Raw genomic sequence first — 17,349 nt, 5'->3', positions numbered from 1 at the left:
AGCAGCCCACGCTGACCCCCAGGAAGTGCCACATGCAGCCACGTCAGAGGCCGTGACCACGTACTTGGGGCTCCCCCAACACTGTGGGGTGGAAGCTGGGAGCAGCCCGGTCAGGGTCACAGACTCCACTTCCCGCCCCCCTCACACCCTGGGGGGCCTGTGCGCGTTCCAACCTGAGGAACGCGATCAAGTGCTCGAGGCTCAGGCCACCACCCGCTACAGGGGCTGCGTCTAGAGCTGATCTCACAAAGAGGCAACCGATTTGAGAGGCCCCCAAATCCCAACTTTCTAAACTCACAGCTTGCCGCAAGTCAGATGGACTTGGGTGCAGCTTTGGGTCACGGTCGCGCTCACATCTCAAGCCAGGCACACCTGGAACTGGGAGTCGCGGGTGGTGCCCGGTGGCCTGTGCCCGACCCGAGTCCACGCCGCCCTTAGGTTGTGTGCCATCGAAACAATCTGCTGCAGAATCCTTGGAGACAGAAGATGGAGGGGCTGTTGCAGAGGCCGGGGTGCGGGGGACACTTTCGGTCTTCAGTCGGGAAAGACCGGACGTCCCGGAGCCGACAGAGTGCGTGCTTGGAAACGGTTGAGATGACTCATCTTTGTGTATTCAGTGGTGATTAAGAAGGAAAAAACGCACAATCAGCCCAAGACCAGGGTGGCCTCGGCCGCGCGAGGGGCTGGGGTGTGCAAGGCGGCCGGTGGAGGAGGAAGCCGTGAAGGGGCCGGCCGGCCATGCCTGGAGAGGGTGGGGACCCTTCCCACCTCCCACTTTCCAGATGCACCGAATCCTCAGAGATGGGGGTGGGGGGGGTGGGGAAGCGGGGGGACGGACGTGCTGGGGAATGAAAAGCAAAGGACCGGGCAGCCTGGCTTCCTGATTTTCCACAGGGACCACCGAGTGCCAGGCACAGTTGGTCACAAAAGGAGCACTTTCGGGTGTGCACCAGGCACTGGGGAGATGCGGGTGAGTGAGGGCGCGTGCCTCCCCTGGACCCCGGCACACGATCGTCAGGACCACAGAACTGCAGACTTAAGCTTGACTCCCGGCCACGAGCCCAACCCGACAGCGGGAGGCGCATGGCACTTATTGTGCGCTTACTGCATACAGTGGGGTGCTCCGGGCTCCCCTTTTATTTCACACTGCCACGGGAGGCCGGGGTGTGGGCCGTCTCACAGACGGGGAGACGGACACTCAGGGGTCCCCTGACCACGCTGGGAAGGGGAGGGAGACTCAGAGCCCTGCCCCGGGCGGCCCCAATTCAAAGCTCTTAACTCACTGAAATCCTCCTTCCTCAGAGATGGAGACGAATTTCCTGTGAGGAGGTAGCAGAGACAGAACCTCAGCAGCTCTGTAGGCGTCTTATTTTGTTTTGTTTTGGAGCAAACATAAGACTTTGCTGCCATGTGGAAGCAGGCCGACGTCCTGCCAGCCTTCCAGAGTGGGCGAGCTACCGCGTCCCTGTCTCTCTCTCTCTCTCTCTCTCTCTCTCTGTCTCTGGCTCTGGCTCTACGTCCCCAGTCCCCTTCCCTGAGTCCCCATGGTCAGGTGGGACCCTGGGTCTCCAATGGTCAGGTGGGACCCCCATGGTCAGGAGGGACCCCCATTATCAGACGGGATCCCCATCATCAGGTGGGACCCCCATCATCAGGTGGCACCCCATGGTCAGGAGGGACCCCCACTATCAGACAGGATCCTCATCATCAGGTGGGACCCCAATGGTCAGGAGGGACCCCCATTATCAGACAGGATCCCCATCATCAGGTGGGACCCCCATCATCAGGCAGGACTCCAATGGTCGGGTGGGACCCTCAGCAGAGAGCCCGCAGCCATAATGACACGGGCCATCTCCTGAGCCTGAGGCACTTGTACATATCATCTCCTGTGTCTTCACAGCGTCTCTGCCAGTGTAGACGACAGCAATAGTAGCAGGAGAGTTTCTGTGCCAGAAGTGCTGGCGCCCACAGGACAGATGCTTCCAGAAGAGCCTCTGAGCTAGGCTTGGGGGCCGGCGGGGGGGGGGGGGGGGGGTGCTGGTGGCCACCCCTGTCCAGCCCCACCAAGGAGCCTGGAAATGGGTTTTTCAGAACAGAAGGTGTGCTCTGGGGTCAGGGTGACGGCAGGAGCCCTGTCGGGGACACCGGCTCTGGGGTGACCAAGCGAGATGCTCAGCCTTGGAGGCAGGATGACTCAATGAGGGAGGCCCCACGGGAGGGGCCCCGGATCTCAGTCCGCGGGAAGGGGGAGTGCGGGCGGTGGGGACCCGGGGCCGCGGAGAGCCTGTTCCACGGCCTGGGTGCGCCACGCTGCGGAGGAGGGCGGTCGGGGGTCCAGGGAAGGGACCACGAGGGCCTGGCGATGAGGACGGGGTCCCAGAGGCGTGACTGCTCCGAACAGAGCGGGGCCGCGGTTTGTGCATGGGGCGGGGCGGGGGCGTGCCTTGTCCTTGCCGTGAACACGTTACCCCGCGGGCCCCACGGAGGCCCTGGGCGGTGGTCGTTGTGAGGATCCGGAGCCCGAGAAAGAGCTCGGTGACACGCCGAGTTCACACAGCAAGCGAGGGAAGGACAAGCGCGCACACCGCAGGCACAGGCGCGCAGGAGGCAGGCGCGGGCACGCGCACGCCCCAGGCACGCGCACTCGACCTACGAGGAAGCCGCTTCGCTCCCCTTCTTGGCGGCACGTCCCGGGGGGTGGAGGTCGGTGACCACGGCTGGGCTTGGGTCTGGGTGTTCTGGAGTGGGAAGCACCGCGATGGCTCCGGTGGTCACCTCCTGCCACGGCGGACGTGACAGCTCTTCAGGCCCAAGGGCTCTGGGACGGTTCCGGGAGGGGAGGGGGCGGCATACAGCTGGCCGGCGGCAGCCAGAGCCCAGGCCAGGGGTTCTGTCCTCATGCACCTGCAGGGGCAGCAGGACCCCCGGGGAAAGACAGGGACTAAAGAAGCCCCCCCCCCCCCCCCACCGCCATGAGTTGGCCCTGGCTCTCCCTGCCAGCTCCCTTCCCTGGATGGCTGGGTGACCACCAGTAGGTCCCGACCTCATCCCACAGTGCACAGTGTAGAGGTGGGGGCATCAGCCGAGGCCTCTTGCCCCTGTTGCCCTGCCAGGACGCTAACCTGGCGGTTCCAGGGTCACAGGACGCCCACCCACCCGATCTACGGAGAGCAACGGGAAGGGCCCGGGTGTGACGGGAGACGATTTCAGTGCGAATCTTGGCTTTGTCATTTACTAGCTGTGTGGCCTGGGCTGCGTTTCTTAGCCTCTCTGAGCATCATTTTCTTATTTAAAGAAGAAGAAACTACCTAAGGTAATAAGGTAGCACACAAATCTTCTGGCACCGGTCTCCTTCCCAGTCTGTCAACTGGCACCAGTCTTGCCCGCCTCTCCCTGCCTGAGAGGCTGGGCACCGGTGACATGCCACGTAAAATATGGGGACGTTCTGTGACCTGTGGTCTACGTGGGGCACAGCTTCCCGCCTCGTTCTCCAAGAAGCAAGCACGCCCGGGATTCCCCGTGGGCGCAGTGGCTCAGGCCAGTGAGCTCCAAAGTGGGGGGGGGGGGTTGGGGGAGGGCAGCAAGGTCGCCCCGACGGTAGGGGAGCCGCCTCTGGCTCCTCACAGAGCTTGCGAGAGAGGAGGGGTCCCCTGGGCCCTTCAGGAAGTGCGAGGCCCCAGACCCTCAGCCAGAAGAGGACACTGCAGCCGTAGGGCAGGACGCGGGGCCAGGCGGGCGGCTGCAGGAGGCCCTGGGCAGGTTTCCCGACAGGTGCGAGACCACGCAGGGGGGAGGGGACGGCTCACCTGGGCCCCTTGGGTGGGGGGGTGCAAACAACAGGGCGGGCGGGAGACAGGGAGACGGAGGGCGGCGGGCACAGGCCCGAGCGGGAGCCAGACAGTCTCGGGGCCCAGAAGGAGCGAGGTCGGAGGACGCACATGGCCCTGCATCCCCCCCACCGCAGGCAGAGACCCCCACCTTCCCCCTCACCAGGAGGCCCCAGAAGATAGTGGCCGCCCCCCCCCCCCCCCCCAGCTTCAGAAAGTCTCTAAGGAATGACCGCGGATGGGACAGCGCAGAAGTCCTCAGATCAGGGCCGCCCTGAAAATACTATTATCGTCCAAAAGTAACACATCTCCAATCCCTGCTGTTGCCAGACTGCGATCTTATGGGGGGTGGAGGGCGGGGGGTGGGGGGGGGCTGTTCGCGAGCTGATTAAACTCCGTGTGTCTCAGACTTTTTAATCTACATGTTAATAAATTCAATAATTCCGTCCATTTATTGTACCCGATAAGATCCTTTGGGAATAACTTCTCATTTACGAGAGTGACCCAGGCAAGAGGCCTCATAAACTCATCATGAGTGTCTTCGATGGGAAACCATGAAAGCCACACAGCAAGCTCGGTGCCCACGCCAGCCTCCAAGTGACCAGACCCGCTGCCCAGCACCCCTCACTCCACAGCCCCCGGCCCGCCCCCCTCCAGTCTCTGGGTCTGGCTTCCCTTCCCTCCCTCACCTGTGCTCTCACCTGGTGGCAGTCACCTAAGGGTGACAGGGGCCCCGCCGGTCCCCAGTCCTGGCACCCGGGTGGAGGCAGGGCACAGAGAATGGACCCAAGAGCCAGGGTTGTGCGTGGAACTGGGGCGGCTTCGTGGGCTGCACTGACCCCTGCGCCCCCCTCCCCCCCACCAGGCTGTAGTTCGAGGGGCCGGGTCTCAGGCTGCCCACCCCCTCTGTGTCCTGGGCAGACCCACACCAGCAGACGGGACGGGTTGGCCCGAGGGTCTCCTCTGATGGGACCGCCTGCCTCTGTGCTCCTGCCTCTCTCCCTCTTCCGGCCGCCCCTCACTCCTGCAGACCTAGCTGGTTGCACCCCTGCCACAGACCTCCCAGCCCTGCCCTCCAGCCCTGCTGATCCGGGCCCCAGGGGCGTCTCCACACCCCCCCCCCTTTCCTCTGGGCTAATGCCCACCTTCCTCCCAGATGCCCCCAGTCCCCCTTCTGCTTCCCGTGTGGCTGGTAGGCCCTCGAGGGCAGGGCTGTGCCCCGTTCTCTGTCCACCCCAGAACCTGCCAAGCATGGGAACCCCTTCATTTGCATGGCACCCTGGTCACCAGGGCAGAGGGGGGCTGGCTGGGCCAGGGCGAGAGGCCACGTAGCTCAGGGCAGACCCAGACCGTGGGCCGCCCCGCCATCTGACCTGGGGCCATACCCCTGTCCCCCATACTCCGTGTTCCGTCTATAAATGGGGCCAGTAACAGCACCTACCGCTACCGCGGGGTGTTTGGGGCAGACCAGGTGAGTCGGTGTATATGAGCCGCTTAGAACGGTGAGTGGCAACGGGCACACGCCACGTAGGTGTTTGCTGCTGTAGGTGAGATGGTTGACCCCGTGGGGCAGGGGCCGTGCTGTGTGTCCACAGCAGAGTCGTCCGCGCAGGGACACGGGGCAGAGGGGAGGTGGGGTGAGGGCCTGGCTGTCGGACAAGCTCCACGTTAGCAGGGCGCTCAGTCTCCTTGACGTGAGGCTTGGGGCGAGGCCTGTGAGGCCCTGTTAGCATTGGCAGTGGCTGTGGGGGGTTGATGGTGGCTGTCATCGCCGTCGCTGTTGCTGAATCAGCAGGTCCGAGGACATGGTCCCCCCAAGGCTGGATCACGTCCGTAATTCTTCAGGAACCCCGCGGCCCCCCCGCAGGTCCGGCGACGTGGGCGTTGGGGGCCAGCACAGAATGGAAACCGTATTTCAAGGCGGCCGGAGCAGAGCGCTAAGCACGTCCCTGCCCGCGACGCCGGAACAGAACCAGCCTCGGCCTCGTTCTGCAGCCGGGTCTTGGCCCCGAGAATTCAGGAACCGCGTCATTTTCTGCTAGATCCGTCGGCAGAGGGAGGCCCAGGGCTCAGAGATGCCCAACCACTGTTCCCAACAGCAACCCCAACGCGCACTCCTGCTCAGTGGAGCCCCTGGGTCACCGTGACTGAACGACCTGCGGTCATCCGGAGTTTTAGGAAGTCTGGGCCAGAAATTTCACATGGTGCCTGCAGTCGATTGACTTCTTGCTGCTGATTCCTCACGGCCCCCCAGGACCTGAGCCGGCCCGTGTCACCGCGTGTGGGATGCCCTCTGATGGTCCCGCCTCTCCCTGAGGGAAGCAGGCCAGGCTGGGGACAAGACACGGGTGGGGTGGACCCCCGGCCCGCTCGGGGTTGCGGTCAGGCCCCACTGGCTCAGCGGAGAGCGGCCCAACCACAGGCGGACGAGCGGGAGATACGTGCTCGCGGCATTTGTTGGGGCTGCTGAGTGTGGACGGCTTGGTAAGCAGAATTACTTAATCCACGGCTGACTGAGAGAGCAGCGCCCGTATCCCAGACCCTGACCGCGTGGCTATAACCTGACGAGGAAGCGCACACGCCCCCACACAGAACGGCTGTCCGTCTGTCCGTCCGTCCGGGGGAGGAAGCAGGCTGTATCACCACCACTCTCAACAAGCAGCTTATTTGTGTTTCAAATTTTCTCTCTGTTCGTCTTCCCCTGTCCCCGGGTGAGGACACGGCCGGCCCCAGGACTCTGCTGTCCCTCCCGAGGAACACACAGTGCCCGTGGCCCCAGAGGCCTCTCCTCACCCCTGCCGACCTGCGGGGCAGCAAGACTGGCTGCTTGGTGTGGCCGCTCCTTCTCCAGCCCCCTCCACTGACCCACTGCAACTGGACGGCGGTGGAGAAATAACGAGGGAGAGGAGGCTCGACTGTCCCCCCTGCCTGGCACCCTGGGTGACCCTGCACGGACCCCCTCTGCTGGGGGGAGAACTTTGTCTCTTACACCCTCGTGGCTCCACTGGAGATACCACCAGCCAGCTGCCTGACGTGTGTGAAGGAGATCGTGTCCCCAGTGTGCTCCCCACTCCCAGCCTGTCCCCACCCTGTGCCCCCTGCACCAGCCCGTCCCCACCCTACTCTCCACTCCCAGCCCTCTGTCAGCCGAGGCCCCCCGCCAACAGCCCACTTGGACAGGACCCACGACTGTCCACACTGGCCCCCGCTCATGCAAGGAGGTCAGGGGGCTCACCGCGCCCTGCGACCTGCCTGGCCCTGGGAGAGCGGGCCGATCCCGGGCGGCAGAAACCCGTGCTTTTTTCCTCACAAACCAGTGAGCCTGTCCCTCACCTTCTAGATTGTCCGGGGTGCTCGGCCCTGGACCTCCACGTCCAAACTGAGGGGTCCCACATCGAGCTTCTGGCCGATCCGTGTAAGACCCTTCCATCCTGACCTGGGGTGAAGGAGGGCACAGCTCAGGTGTCCCTGTGACAGGCAGCATTTGGATCAGAAAGTGGGAGATGTTTTCACCAAATCAGGTGGAAGGGTGAGCCCCTCCGGCCGGCAGGAGGACCGGGGACCTGTGGTCAGGACGCCACCTTTGTCCTCAAGACGAAGGCAGGGACTCCCTGAAATCCGCAGCCTGTCTGACCTGCCCGGAAATCTCGGTGACTGCAGTGGCCCTGGGGCCTCGAGCCAGCGTCCCGTGTGCACTCGGCTCCCTCCTGAAGCCAGAGACGTGAGACCTCACGTGGGGTGATGGGTCACGTGGGGTGAGGAGGCGGGAGGTGGCCCTGCCACAGCGGATGGCGTGAATACGGGTGTGCTGGCCATCCCGGGAGAGGAAGGAAAGGCAGGCGTCTCATCCCCCCGGAGACTGAAGCCCTGAGCCGAGGGGACACGATACTCTGCCACTTCCTCACAGACACCCACCCCGCCCGCACTCGGGGCCTTCAGGGACCGGCCACGTCATCACCCCCGGGAGGGCTGGCGGGCCCCACATGGTCCCAGCTACCTGCCCAGCGTCTGTCTGCTCGGTGACCGTCCAACAGGAGTGATGATCTCGGTGACCATCCCGGGACCGTGTCCTCAGGGAAGGTGCTGTTGGCAGAGAGGGCGTCCTTCTGTCCCCGAGCTCCTGGGGTTCTGGCACCGAGAATGTCCTGGCACCACGTCGGGGCCAACACCAGCTCCCTTGCCCTCACGGTCCTTCTGAGCCTGCGAACCTCCCACTCGAATTGGAAACGGCCCCTGCAGAGGAAGCTTCCGGCACACCGGAGCCAGTGGGCAGGCCTGGCAGCCAGGGGCCCTGCTTTGTGACTCCTCATGGGACCCGAGGGGGAAGCGTCAGGCCTCCAATGCTCTGAAGCCTGATGTGCAGACAGGTCTCCCACATACGGGAGTTGGGAGGGATAATGGGCCGGGGGCGGGGGCTGTGTGTGTAAAGCCCTCTGCAAAAGTGCCACGTAAAAAGTCTGCATGTAAGTGACCGTCACGTACGTGTAACGCTATGGACAGCAGGGAGAATTGCCCCTGGAGGCAGAGACTCACCAGCCCGTGTCAGGAAAGCAGGTCTGGGTGTGAGGCGTGTGAATGAATCGTCAGCAGCGACCCTGTCCCGGCCCCCGTGCCCCCGATACCACACGGGGCAGCAGAGGTTGTGCGCGTGTGTTTAAAAATCACCAGCAGCGAGGGGCGCCTGGGGGGCTCAGTCGGTTGACCGTCCGACTTCAGCTCAGGTCACGATCTCGCGGTTAGCGAGTACGAGCCCTGCGTCGGGCTCTGGGCTGATGGCTCAGAGCCTGGAGCCTGCTTGGGATTCTGTGTCTCCCTCTCTCTCTGCCCTCTGCTCGTTCTCTCTCTCTCTCCCTCTCTCTCAAAAATAAATAAACATTTAAAAAAAATCACCAGCAGTGGAATCCACTTAAAATATTAAAACAACCCCGACGTGGACGTTGATTCTACAGATTACTGTCTTCAATTCTCTGAAGGGAGGAGATGCCGACTCTTAAGCACCACGGAGCCTCCCGAGGGGAGTTTTCTCTTCTGCAGGAGCCTGGTGTGCAGGGTCAGTGGGATGCGGTCCGGAAAACCCGCAGAGACAGAATGGGATCGTGTGAGGGTGAGCGCGCGGCCCTTCCGCGGGACAACGTGACATCCTCCCGCTGAGCTTAAACCAGACGGACTCAGATGCAGGGCCCCGTCCTGGCGGCCAGCCCAGCCTGTGCTAACGCGGGGCGCACGGGGGGGCACGGACGGGCCGGCGCTCCGAGTCGCCGAGGAAACAGAGATGTGCCCAGAGACAGAGAGACACGAGTAAACGTAACAGGAAAGAAGCAGCCACCGTTGCAAATACAGCAGAGATTTAAATATCAGGAGAAAATGCACAACCACTTTGCGCCATGACGCTGAAAACTCGGGAAACGACCCAACGTGAGTCACTGACCCGGACAGGAGAAGGCGCTTCCCGCGGAGACGGCAGACGGGACGTGCTCCTTCCCGAAAGCCCCTGGAAGTACAGAAGGAGTTTTCCCTTCGTGTGGGCTGCCGTCCGTTTCCCCTGAACTCTGTTTCTTCCAAGATCTAATTTTTTTTTTTTTTAAAGAGGCTTTAAGTGCACAGCAAAATTATAGAGATTTGTGGTATATGCTCTGCCCTCACAAGGGGTTTAGTTTAGGAAAAAGCTCCAAGTCTGGATGCTGGAAATGAGACGGACAACAGGTGAGCAGACGTACATCACGAGAAGCGGGGTCTCCTCCTTCCTGAGGCCACGGCCCAGAAGACCCCGAGGACACCTCCCTAGATGGCCGCTGGGTGCGCTGTCTCAGCGACACGCTGGGTTGACGCCTGCTCTCCAGGGGGCTCCCACAGCCGGGAGGACACCCCGTTCTCTTCTGTTCCCTCCAGGCCGGGCTCTCGTGTCCCTGGGCTCTCATGTCCCTGTCCCCACAGACACGGCCCAGAGGCCCTGCTGTAACACATCACCTTCCCAACTCCAGCATCGCGCCCAGCACCCTGACGCCCCTTTCCTGTGTGCCGCCCTTCCCCCATCAGAATAACTCATGCAGAAGGCCCCCATGAAGCACCCCGCCCCCCTATCCGACGCCCCCACCGCAGCCCAGACCTCCTAACTCCAGCACCTAAGCATGGACGTGGGACCCTGATCCCAAAGCAAATTTTGTTTTTTAATCTCCTGTAGGTGTGAAGAAATAGAAAAACAGATTTTGCCTAACTCATCTGCATTTAAAATGATCATATCTGGTGAATTGGATGTAAAGGAGTCCCTAGACACAAAGTATTTTTAAACGCGATAGAATTTGCTTCAAAGCTTTGTAATTTTGTTTCCAGTAGCGCTCGTGGAAGCCGGATCTGGGGTCTCGTGGCTTCCTTGGCTGTGTCGAAGCTCCCGACGTCACCCCAGGAAGAACACGCTTCTGGGGATTCTCCGAATGGGACTGGGCCTGTCCCCGACCCCAGAGCTGGGCCCCATGCCCCGGAGTCTCCCAGCTTTCCAGCCCATCCGTTTTACAGATGACAAGACCAAGGCCAGGGCGGGGCCGCATGACTAGGAATTTGGTGATCTGACGTTTGTCGGACTCAGAGCCTGGGATTTTAGTCAACATCCGTCCTGACGTTTTTCTGGAATTCTGTCCAGACTTTCTCTATTTCTGCCCTTCCTAATACTTCATTTTTATCAGGTTTGAGAAAACTAAACTTCCACCTGAAGAAAGAACCATCTGTGTTCAGACCTGTTTATCTCTTGGACCAGAAGCCTCCCAGCTTGTCTGCTGGTGCGCGGAGCCCAAGTGCGCGGAGCCCAGGTGGGCGGGACCCAGGTGGGCGGAACCAAGTTGCGCGGAGCCCAGGTGGGCGGAGCCCAAGTGCGTGGAGTCTAGGTGGGGGGAACCGAGTTGCGTGGAGCCCAGGTGCCTCCAGCCGGATGTGCCCGGGCTGCCTTGACCTTCAAGGCCTAGAGGCCCGACTGTCGTGCTTCCCAGAGTTCCTCCTCTTACCACTTTTTCAAGTGAATTAGTTATTTATTTTAGTCATCTCTGCGCCCAACCCACGCTCCCTGCACTGGGAGCCAGCTGGGCCCCCCTCGACTCCTTGGCAGAGGGTGATGTTGGTGGTGCCTGCTGAATGGCCGCCGGGCCCGCAGCAGTGGCGTCATTTCTGGGCTCAGCCAGGGGCTGGGACCCAGACACCCCCTTATCCGTCCTGGCCCATAGTGTCCCCAACTGGCTCCCCGTGGGCACGTCTGCTCAGGATCCCACACCACCCACTCTGACCACTGCCCACCAGCCCCGCTCCACTCCTCGGCTCTGCCCGATCGACTGGCTTCCTGACAGCCTGGGTCTCGGACCATCTATTCAGCTCTGACCTTGGCCCCCAGGCTCTGCTCATTCCTTCCCCTGGCCCCCCTCCTGGCCCCCCGTCCTGGTGGCTCCTGGAGTGGCCTTCCCACAGCAAGAGTGGGATGCAGACAGTGGGGTCCCGCAGGGAGAGAGGGAGGGACACCGTAAGGGCTCTCATTCTGCCCGGGTCACTAACCCTCACCCCTACTCGTAATTTATTTATCTTCCACTCCGTTCCAGAAATGGCTCAAAGCCACAGGAGTCCACGCAGAAAACCCACCGGCCTGAATCAAGGGCTGAAGCGAAAGGAAAAGGAGAGATAACAGCACAAGAACTGCAAGGTCCCAGCCCTGGGGGCAGAACGTTGTCCCTAATGTCCCCGCGGCCAGCAAGGCAGGGAGCGGTGGCTCGAGGTGTCCCGGTGCTGGTGAGGAACTGGGAGGCTGGGATGGGGGGTAAATCCAGGTCCGCTCAGCCAGGAGATGCTTCCAGTCTGACTGTGACTCGCGAGGACCCAGCTCTTCTCCCTGAACCAGAGGCACAGCCGGCCACCTGCCGTGTCACCTGTCGCGCGCACAACGGGACCCCCGGCTGCCGGGCCGCCCACAGGGCACCGTCCTGGGGAGGAGCGGCCGACCCCGAGCGCCAGGCAGCGGCTGGGGAGCCAGGGAGGCCGCCCGGCAAACGGCCCACAGGTCCTCCCGCTGACCACCCTGCCTCCCCAGGAAACGGCTAGTCGGCTTGTCGTCTGGGGAGACCACGCGGACCTCATCACCACTGCACTAAATAAGTCGTGTTAATTCCGTCGCACTCTGGAAGGAATCGCTCTGGGGGACTCTCCGTTCCTGCTGACGATCTTGCTGGCGGAGTCCATCAGTCCTGCGGATGGGCCAGCCTGTGTGCCCCGGGCGCAGACACGCTCCCCGCGCCCGGCCTTCGAGGGGGCCTCGGTCCCGGTGACGTCTTGAGAGGACCCCGCCGGGAAGGGCCTCCTCGCCGCCTGTCCTCGGCCTGCCTCTCCTGCGGTTCCCTGGGAAATCTGCTCATTGTCACATCAACTGTTGTCCTCTCAATCTGAGAGTCTCGAGGAGCATCTGAGGGAGGGGATGGGGACCCGGACCCCGCGCTGAGGACCAGGCTGGGGAGAACCGTCCCAGGAGGCCGGGGTGTGTGAGGAGGACGCCGCGATGGGCTGGACGTCTGAGCCCCCAAATCCGCGTGTTGGAGCCTGAGCCCCAGTGTGATGGTGTCTGCAGTTGGTGCCTGTGGAAGGCGACCCGGCCTTGAGGGTGGAGCCCCTGTCTTGGCAGGGAGAGCAGAGCGAGGAGGGGGGCTGCAGCCAGGAAGGGGGCTCTGCCCAGACCCCGGCTACGCCGCACCCTGACCTCAGAGTCCCACCCGCGGATCCGGGAAAAGTGAGTGTCTGTTGTTCTCCGGCCCGTCCGCGGTGCCCAGACGGCCCCTGCCCTCCCCTCTCTGAGCCTCGATTTCCTCAGCAGCCAGGGGGACGAGGTGCCCGCTCCCAGGATGTTTGCGGCCTTGAGGGCCAGACGTTAACGAGTACTCGCCACGTACTGTTCTGAACACGTGGCCGGGTCCTGTCACGCTGACCACAGCCCTGCGGTAAGTACGATCGTTCCTCCCGTTCTCAAATGAGAAAATTTAGGGACAGAGAGGTATGCGACAACCACGTGGCCCATGGCCACACTGCTGGCGAGCGGCAGAACTGGGGGGTCACGTCCACGACACCTGCTGATCGAATGGAGTGACACAGAAATCCTGGCTTTTGGAAAAACTCGGCCACTGTTAGCTGTTACTGCTGCTAATTTGGGGCCTTCGTGGGCTGGGGGCGGGGGCAAGCAGGGGTGAGGACACGGAAATCCAGGACCTTGGCGGCCACGTCCCTACTATGCGCTCTCGCTGCCGCCCCAGACCTGCCCACCAACGGGGCGTGTGGCCGACCCCGTGACTGACACCACGTCCTCGTGACACTTGAACTCCGCAAACACAGAGCGCTGCGTTCTGAGGGCAGGAAGTCGCAGGGCGGTGGCCGGACTCCCTCACACGGCAGACGAGGACACGGACACCCGGAGGAGTCCCTGAACGGGTGCGGGAGCGGCAGGGAGGCGGGGCCCGCCGTCCGGGCTGCGGATTGGGTGTCGCACACCCTGTGCGCCTCTTGGTTTCCATGAATCCGCGCGTTGGGCACCAGAGTCTTGGCGTGTGACACATGTGTGGGCACAGAATTCACACTGAACAGTCAACTCCACACGCTGGAAACTCAGGACCTGGCGGGGCCTGGAGGGGACAGCAGGGCAGGAGGCAGTCTGGGAAGCGGCCCGAGCCTGGCACGACCCAGCCGCTGCCCCCAGGGGCCACCGGAGTACGCCCTCCTACAGAGCCCCCCAGAACCAGGACGCTCATGCAGGACGGGGTCCTCCCAGCACGGCCCCCAGGACGGCCACTCAGCCTCCATTAGCCCAGAGCTGTCCCCTTGGGAGACCCACAGGCCACGAGCAAATGAGCCCGCGGACAAGGAAGCACCAGGCTGTATGGACTGTCCTGGGGGGGCCCTGCAGGCCTATCCCTGGGGGCCAAGGGCTGGCCCGAATCTGGTCTGCTTGGTCTGGACGCCTCCCCTGAAAGTGGGGTCGGTGGGGGAGGAGAACGAAACATTCGCAGAGCCCACACGGGAGAGAAAAGCCGGGAAAGAACCACGGAGGCTGTGGGCCCAGATCGGAGTGGGGGTCGGGGGCAGGCCAGCTGCCGGGAGAGATCCAGAAAGGGGCCCTGGGCTGGGTGTCCTGGGACATCGGGCGCTCGGCAGAGACCTTCGTCCCTCCTGAGAGCAGAGGTGAGGCCAGAGCCGCCCAAAGACACCCCTGCCGTTCTGTGGTTTCCTCAGACACGTGGCTGACCACAGGGTCCTCCCAGGTGACCGCCCGCCACAGAGAAGCGTCTCCTTCTCCGGAGGCGCCATCCTTCCCGTTGTGCTGATGCCGTGCTGGGGCCCAAGTTCAGGGCACCGCACACCCGGCCCCTCTGGCCAGGGCCCCAGCCCTCTGTCCGCCAGGCTGCGAGGCTCCAGCTGCAGGGGACGGTCGAGTGCTGGAAACAAGGGGGAGGGGTGCGGGGGGAGGAGGAAAGGAGGGCACAGGTGAGGGAAGAGCTCACGCCTTTGCGGGGGCACCGAGCCAGCCTGAGGCCGATCTGGGCCCTGAAGCTGGGGCGAGGTCAGGAGGGACCATGGGGCCCATTCGGGGTCCTGGACACTGTGCTCTCCCGACATCAGACCACACAAAGTTCTGAGAGACAGAGCAGGCTGCCTTTGGGAAGCCTCTCACTGCAGGGCCAGAGCGCGGGGGCTCCAACGAGGGTGATTCAGGAGGCCTCCCCTGGGGCGGGCCACGGGAGAGGGAAGGAGCCCGGATCCAGCGGCGGGAGGGGAGGCGGAACCCGGAGGCAGGCACAGGCCAGGAATCAGCAAGCTGGGCCGAGACCGAGGGGCACCAAGAACCTGGGGGGAGGGCCAGGTACACGGGGAGAGGACCCGGGGACAGGGAGAATCTCAGACCCTGCAGGACGACGGTGCACGGATCCCCAGAAGGCAGCCGGACCCCCAGGACACAGTCAGAGGCGGTCAGCCTGGAGAAGGGCTGGGGGTCCGGGCCTGACCGCCAGAAAGGAGCAGAGAGGAGACCGGGAAGGAGGAGGCGAGAAGCTGAGGAGGGGACACATGGCCTCATGGCGGGGGGCGCGGGGGGGACAGGCAGGGCCCCCCGGACTCCGGGATGGGCAGGAGGGGAGTGAGCAGGGAAGTGTGCCCGTTCGGAGTGGCGGATGCCATGCGGCCCCGGGGCACTGAGACGCACTCTTCAGGCTGACGTTCTCCAGGCGCATGAAGGCGCGGCTTTCCCTGACTTACCACCACAGGACGTCCCAGCATTAAACAAGCAATGAAACCCCCGGTGACACAGGTACTGTGACCCTCCGGCCACTTCCTCCTGCCCATGTGGGCCAACCACAGACCCCACCGCCCTCCCTCGGAGTGAGCCCAGTGGCCCGGCGGCCCCCTCCCCCTCACGGGCAGCAGGCTGAGCTGAGCCACTGTCCCTGTCACCGCTGTGACGTCCAGCCCCCGCAGCTTCTCTCCTGCTCCTGCTCCTGCTCAGATCGTCTGGTCTCCCGGGTGCCCCACGATTCTCCCCTCACCTCACCATGCGTTTTCTCCAAGGCCACAAGGTGCCGGACGTCCCGCGACCGCTCCGGAACCCGTGCTGAATGAGTGAGCCTCCAGCGTCTGGGACGAGCCCCTCGTGAGTCTACATGACCCGCCACAGTGGGATCTGCAGACCAGGGCGCTAGCCACGTTGGAGCCCACTTTGCAGCTCTTCCCGCACCCGGGGGGCCTCCCTGGGGCACGGGCTCCCCTCCCGAGGCACCTGCTCCTGCGGGGCTGAGTCTCAGTTCGGCGGGGTCTCGCCTCTGAGTGTCTAAGCTCCTGTGTCCTTCCTCTCTGCTCGTGGACCCCACAGGCAGTGGCAGCTGCTATGAGCACTCTTGCTGCATTTACTGAGTGGTTACGACGGTCGCAGCAACAATGTGTCACATTGATCGTTCTTTTCGGACAGCTGCCGCGATTCCTGTATCCTCCTGGACCTCAGTGCACGGCCAACGCCGCCACTCAGGACCACCCACTGCCCACAGCCTCGCACCTGTAAGCCGGCGCGGGGGTGGGGATGGCCCCCCCTACATGTCTCCACCACTGCCCATAGCTTCTGGCCGGGGCCACCTGTCTCACACCTGCAGCTCTCCTCACGCTGTAGCCGCACGCCCAAGGGCAAGGATCCTATCTCGCTCATACCTGTGGCCCTGCCACCACCTAGCATGCGTCCCCGCACATAGTAGGTGTTCCGTTATGCGTAGTGAGCCTGACAGAGTCCGGTAATCTGGAGTCCGGTAATCCAATTATGCCGACACGGTACGGAAGCCACTTGTCTGCACTGTCCAACCTCATATAAACACCAAAGAAGAAAACGAAGGTGAAAAGTCCACGTGTCGGTAAAAACCCCACAGGACAGAAAAAGAGGAAGAAGCCAGAATCTGCTTCCATCAGCGCAAAACGGGACTCGAGGCTTGACACACGGCCAGCGCCCCGAGAGGCCCCCCCCGGCCGCGATGCGGGCATGTCGTCGGTTACATTTCTGTGTTGGTGTTTGCTCTGTCGCGGGTTCCCAAGGAAGCCGCGCCTGTCTGAGCTCCCCCACTGGCCCGCAGCCCCCAGCCCAGCAGGGCCCTGCCAGCCAGGCTTCCCTCCTCTTCCTCCTCTTCCCCCCAGCGCCCCCCCCCCCACTTCTGGAAGAGCGTCTGTTAGAATCACTTGTGCAACAGACAACAACCCTTTAGAGCTGCCGGTGGGTCCCCTATGTGATCAAGGGATTCAGATCTTAATCATTAATCAGTGAATGTTCCAGGGCTGCAGGTATGGTGGGGAGCCCGTGCACTTTGCCAGCTGAGCTTCGGGATCGCTTTTCAGCTGCAGGGGAGCACTTCCGGCCTCACCAGGGATGCTCCCCATGAAGGACTGTCCCCGGGGCCTCTTCTCCTCTCTGGGCGGTCAGGATGGGCCTCGGAGCCCCAGCTGGCTGCCTGTCAGGGTGCTCCGCCCACCCCCCTCACCCCCCCGCCAGTGGCAGCAGCCACAGAACCCCCGGGGTCTGCAGGCGGTCCTCCTGCCCAAGGATGGAGGTCAAGGACACCACACCGTTAAGCGACCTGAGCCTCAGGAGGCCAAGGGTCGTGCCCTATCCGGAGTAGTCTGGAAGTATTGCCTCTGACATAGAAAGGAACCGTGCCCTGGGCAGGATCATGGCAGGAAGATGGGAATAAGCAAAGAAGGGTCCCCCGGGGCTGGAGTGACAGAACCTTCCAGAAGAGCCTTCTCCAAACGACTGCGTCTTTCTCCTGGGCCCCTGCCTTCTCTCATGCTGTTCCCTGCACCCAGGGCAGCTCCCCTCTCATTGTCCAGTGGCTACACAATGCCTGGGGTAAAGCTCATGCTTAATAAGTATTTACTGAGCAAATGAAGAAAGTTCCAGCTGTCAGCTGCCCACCCACCTGCACGAAGCCCGCTCCCCCTCCTGAGGCAGCATGGAACACTCCATCCCCTTGTGGCCTGACTTTTC

The sequence above is a fragment of the Leopardus geoffroyi genome, chromosome C3, assembly GCF_018350155.1.
Source record: "Leopardus geoffroyi isolate Oge1 chromosome C3, O.geoffroyi_Oge1_pat1.0, whole genome shotgun sequence".
Classification (NCBI taxonomy): Eukaryota; Metazoa; Chordata; class Mammalia; order Carnivora; family Felidae; genus Leopardus; species Leopardus geoffroyi.
This window is presented reverse-complemented; position numbering follows the sequence as displayed.